The sequence below is a fragment of the Adiantum capillus-veneris genome, chromosome 12, assembly GCF_014529385.1.
Source record: "Adiantum capillus-veneris isolate H3 chromosome 12, ASM1452938v2, whole genome shotgun sequence".
NCBI lineage: Eukaryota > Viridiplantae > Streptophyta > Polypodiopsida > Polypodiales > Pteridaceae > Adiantum > Adiantum capillus-veneris.
Window position 1 is genome coordinate 141,213,270 of NC_140942.1, and position 6,000 is coordinate 141,219,269.

Below are 6,000 nucleotides of genomic sequence, written 5' to 3' on the forward strand. Positions count from 1 at the left end.
CATGATCAAGCTGAAATTCTAGCAGGTAAAAATTCCTCTGATGATACAAGTCCAGACATTTCCAAGGTTTTTCGTAATGGCTATGAAGCTAGAGGGGGTGATAATGCTAAATTATCCTTGATACTTCAAAAAGTGCATAGGATTTTTCATTTCCTTGGACAATATGCCAATTATGGTAGGATCTGGATGCTATTTTTTTTTTAATGATGCTTATGTCAGTGATGGTTTGGCTGCCAGTAAAAGGGAGTCAATGCTCTTTAAGGCTTACTAGTGATCCGAGCCTATCACAAAATTTTTGTTTACTATATTTTGTTGGTTTTCCCTGATTCTAGAGGTTTACAATAAAAGAAAGAGTGAGAACAACCTCTTGGAAAAATTCAAAAAATGACTGGATGAGAATTTTTCCTTGACTAGTTCACAGGAGGTGAAAGGTAGAACCTAGTGGTAAAGGGAAGAGAAAATATGTAAATGTGAAAAGAAAAGATATGATGTGTTTGTGGAGCCATGCACCCATGATTCAAGGGTCATGAGGGGTTCATATCATCATGGCTTTGGAGCCATATGATGATTCAAATAGATGGGACGCAGGTGGAAGACTTGGTGAAGGAAGGAAACAGACACATGATTTTGTTGGATTTTTAAAAAATACGTCCACTCTGATCCAAGAAAAGTTGTCTTCATCGAAGTTGTAGCTTATCAGCTGGAGATTTTGACCATATTTTTTTAATAATTTTTGCAGCTACGGTCTAGGAAATATGGCAAAAATGGTGGATGCCAGTGTTTTCAACTGTGGTGGAGACCACCCCCTCTACCTTTACACACACACACCCTTCCTTTTCCACATTGAGTCCTTCTCTAAAAATCATCCATTAGTGTCCTAACCCTCCCCTCCTTCCTCCTCTCTCTCAAGCTCATAAAACCATCACAAATTCCTCTTCTAATCACCTCTCAATCCATGCTTAATCTTGTTGTAATTCATAAGTTGTCATTCAACCCCTTCCTATTATTACCAGATATGCATTGATTTTATGTAGATTCTTTACATTTTAAAATAAGGAAGCTCTTGGACTCAAGCTATGGAGGAAGGAGTGAAGACAACACAAGTGATGATGGAGCCAATTAGTTGCAAATTGGTCAACAAATCACTTGGAAGGAGCTTCTTCATTGGTGGAATGTCCCTAATCAAGCTTCATTTGTACAAATTGCACTTGGATCTTAACGTCACTCCTAATCACTCTCTTACCTATATAAAGAGCCCCCCCCCCTTGTAATTTCAAGTCTCCCTCAGCCTCATTGAGTCTTTGTATATCACTCATCATGAGCCCATAAAGCTCATTCATTCACTATATTCTTTGCACATTCTAGAGTGCAAATTGTTTTATGCTAGTAACCTCCCCTCCTCTTACTTATTTTAATTAAGAGAGATTTTTTATGTGTGTGTGAGAGTGCTTGATGTGATTTTGGCTAAATCTTGAGTTGTTGTTTAGTAATCTACATGCTATTTGTGTTGGGAGTGCTTGAAAATTATCCATTCCTTGTACACACATTGAGGTTAATGCTTCATTCATAGTGATAGCTCTCTCTCTTTCCCTCTCTCTCTCTCCCTCTTTGCGTAGCGGTCCTAGTCCACGCTTCCAAAACTAGGTGGTGCCCTCATCTCATTTCCCTTATGGCGCAATGGAGTTTGTTTTGGTGTAGAGGCCGCCATTCCAAATTTCCTTCGTCACTAGTAACAAGATTAAGTTGCCAAGAGTTTATGGGATATGAGTGTGGCACTATGCTTTAGATGATGCTCTAGTATATTGTGGGGCCATCATACCATAGTCTTATCACCCCCTTGTTGAACCAGGCCATCAATGCTATGTCCTCTTAATGGTATTTGATCTAGGAGATTCTAAGGATCTTCAAAAGCAGGTTCAATATGGATGGTTACTTGTGGATATGTATTTTGGTTGCATGTTGTTGGATCCAAGAATAACATATTTGGACCAGAAATGCTTAAAGTGGATTGATATAGGAAATGTATTCTCATGTGAGTATTATGTTGCTCCACTATTGGGGCAATTTCTTATTATCCCATTTGATCCTAGGGGCTACTGAAGTGCAACTTGCAGATTAAAGGATATCATTCATTTTCTTGTAGCGGGTTACTTGGCACTTGATTTTATTTTTGGATTTATGCTATGAAGAAAAGAGTTTTGGGTTTTGTGGTCAATAAGCTTACATGGCTACTTCCAGTTGACATCTTTGGAAAATTGATATGAAGGTGCCACGGGAAGCGTGTGCGAGTGCAAGTGCGAGAGCAGAGAGAGAGAGAGACCTGCTTTGGGTGGAGCGCACAACAACGTTATCCTGTTGCAGCTCCTTACTCTATTGTAATAAAGAATAAGTGTATAATGGTTATGTTAGTAGATGGGTTAGTAGTAAGTGGGATGTCCGGCCAATTGGCCCGAATCCCAACAAACTTCCACTTGAAGGCCAATGCAGCCCAAGTGACTTGGTATATACAACCGTGAAGCAATCTATTGGCTTCAACCTATACCCATCAACTCACTGCAATGTGTAAACCGCTCCAAAGCTAAGCCTTTCGTCAAAGCATCTGTTGGGTTGTCGTCAGTGTGTACCTTGACCAAATCAATGAACTTTTTGGCCAAGAAATCTCTCACGAGATGATACCTGACTTCAATGTGTTTTCGATTTGGAGTGAAACACGGGATTCCTTGCCAATGCAAGAGCACTCTGACTATCACAAAATATCACTGGAGTCTCATCAATGCCAAGATTTCTGACCAAGCGAGATAACCATACATCCTCTTTACTTGCATCCGACAATGCAATGTACTCTGCTTCCGTAGTGGAAGACGACGTACAACCTTAAAGACATGACCTCCAAGATACTGCTGCTCCAGCAAATATGAAGACATAGCCAGATGTCAACCTCCTATTGTCGACACAACCCGCATAGTCTGCATCTGCATAACCCACGATGGATGCATCATTGTTCCCGAAGCGTAAATACCTGCCGACTGTACCTGTGAGGTACCTAAGAATGTGCTTCACTGCTTCCCAATGCTTGCTAGCAGGATTTTCCATATATCAGCTCACCACTCCCATTGCAAAAGCAATGTCTGGTCTTGTGGCCACCATAGCATACATGAGACTGCCCACTGCCGAAGAATATGGTACCTTAGCCATTTTAGCTCGCTCAGCATCAAATTTGGGTGCATCTTCCTTGCTGAGTTTCAAGAATGCCTGCATTGAGGTACTCAATGTTTTCCCCCTGCATATTAAAACGCTGCAAAACTTTCTCAATGTATGTTTTCTGAGATAACTCAAGAATACGATTACTGATTCGCATGCCAAGAAAGTGTGTAGCATCCCCCAAATATTTCATTGCAAAATTATTGCTAAGTGTTTTCTTCAAGCTAGCAATTTTCGCAATGGATTTCCCAGCTATAAGCATGTCATCAACATACAAAACTAGAACGATCATCGAGCCATCATCTAGTTTTCTTGTGTACAAGCAGTGATCCTCTTCGCTCCTTTTATACCCTTGAGACCTCATACATGCATCAAATTTATAATACCACTGCCTTGAACCCTGCTTTAAGCTATAAAATACCTTTTTGAGCTTACATACTAGCTCCTCACGAGATGTGTTCTCCTAAACAAGCCCTTTATGTTGTTGTATGTAAACATCCTCATCATCGATCCGCGTGAAGAAATGGTGTCTTCACATCCATTTGGACAAGTTCCATGTCCCTAATCGCTACAAGACCAAGTACGGTTCTAAGTGTTGTCATCTTGACCACAGGCGAGAAGATTTCATCAAAATCAACTCCCTTTTGCTGTTTGAACCCTTTGGCTACAAGTCTAGCCTTGTACTTTGGATTTGGATCACCTGAGGTAAATTTCTTCTTGTAAACCCATTTGCAAGGTAAAGCTTTCGCATCATTTGGCAGTTCTACCAAGTCCCAAGTGTCATTAGCCAGAATCGAGTTATACTCAGATTGCATAGACTACTCCCACTTCACCACATCATCCGCCATCATGGCTTCTTGGTAGCAGCTTGGCTCACCGCAATCGGTCAACATGATGTAATCAAGACCTGGCTCAAAATGCGCAGGTGGACGAGAGACTCTAGTAGACCGTCTCACTCCTTGACCATTGCTATCCGCTCCCTCTGGAGCATTGCTAGTGGAAGGTACATCACTAGCCTACTGAGTTAATTTCACTGTCTCTGAGGCAACATCCTCAAAAGTGACTCTCCGAATCTCTATTTCCTTGATAGGTTGTTTATGCATCTTCGACTCATTGAAGATCACATCTGAACTACGGATGACTTGACAAGATTCTGGGTGCTAGAGACGATATCCCATCTCTCCATCTGCACCATATCCAATGAAAATACATTTGTGTGACTTTGGCTCTAACTTCTACTGAAGTTGTTTAGGAACATGAGCATAAGCTTCACAACCAAAAACACATAGATGGTCATAGTGGGGCTTACGTTTAGACCATAACTCTTCTGGAATCTCATAATTCAATGGCGTACTAGGCGAACGATTTATAATGTGCACTGCAGTCAAGATGGCTTCTGCCCAAAAGCCTTGTGTGAGATTTTCTCTAAAAAGGATGGATGTGACTCTTTCTTGAATCGTACAATTCATGCGCTCAGCAGCTCCATTCTGAGCTGGTGTGTATGGTGCAGTAAATTGCCTTTTAATCCCCCTTTTAGCACAGAAATTGTCAAACTCCTTGGAGACATACTCTCCATCGTTGTCAGTCTACAACCTCTTGAGTATGCCCACACCTTTCGAGTAGAGTCATCTATGAATGTCACAAAATAGTTGCCCCCCCCTAGAGATTTGGTTGACATAGGACCACAAACGTCACTATGCACTAAATCTAGAGGTTCAGCTCGCTTTTGACCCAATGGTAAGTGCACAGACCTAGTCTGTTTGCCATAGATACATTGCTCACAAATAGGAAAGTCAACATAAGACAAGACAGGTAAGTAGCCAAAATGAGTCAGAGTTCTCATTCCTTTTTGGCTAAAATGACCTAGACAGCAATGCCACAACTTAGTAGACGACAGCTCGGCTATAGATATGTAATCATAACTAACATCTAAGACATGCATGGAATACAAGGTACCATGCTTCTGACCTCTGAGTACAACAAGATTACCTTTGCGTACTATCCACGAACCATTGCCAAATGTGGTGTTGTAGCCCAAATCATCAAGTTGACCAACATAAATCAAGCTTTTACTCAACTTGGGCACATGTCTGACATTACATAAAGTAAAGTGTGTACCATTCCTTCGATGCAATTTGACGTTTCCGACACCCTCAATGTCTAGTTCATAAACATCACCAAGTCTCACTTTGCCACAAGAGTGAGAATAAGTAGAGAACCACTCTCTATGTGGTGTCACATGGAAACTCACACCAGAATCTACTATCCAATTATGTGCATACTGCGCATCTTTTGTAACAAGAGCCTCGACAGGTAGATCTGATGTGAAGACCAATACATCAAACGTAAGTGGCATAACAACCGCTGGAAGAGTCTCTACAATAGGAGCATTTGAGGACTCTAGCACATTGATCTCCTCTAACTTTGCTTTGCCCTTGTTTGAATCATCAGACTTAGAAGTTTCACCGAATTGTTTATCCTTCTTGCTTTGCTGCCATTTCCTGCAATCCTTCTTCACATGACCTTTTTTATGGCAGTGATAGCACTCGACATTACTCATAGAACCCCGAGACTTACTGTGTGAGCCCCCACGTTCCTTGCTTTTGGCACCACTTTGAGTGCGACCCCTCTGTCTATCACTAGCAACATACGCATCACCATCCTTCTTGCCTTTGAAAGATTTCCTACGAATCTCCTCGGTAAACAGACTCTCAAGGACGTCATTGTACACTAGACCGGTACCAGGTGCTGAGTTGCTAATCGCAGTACAGAACGTATCCCAAGACGAGGGTAAACTGC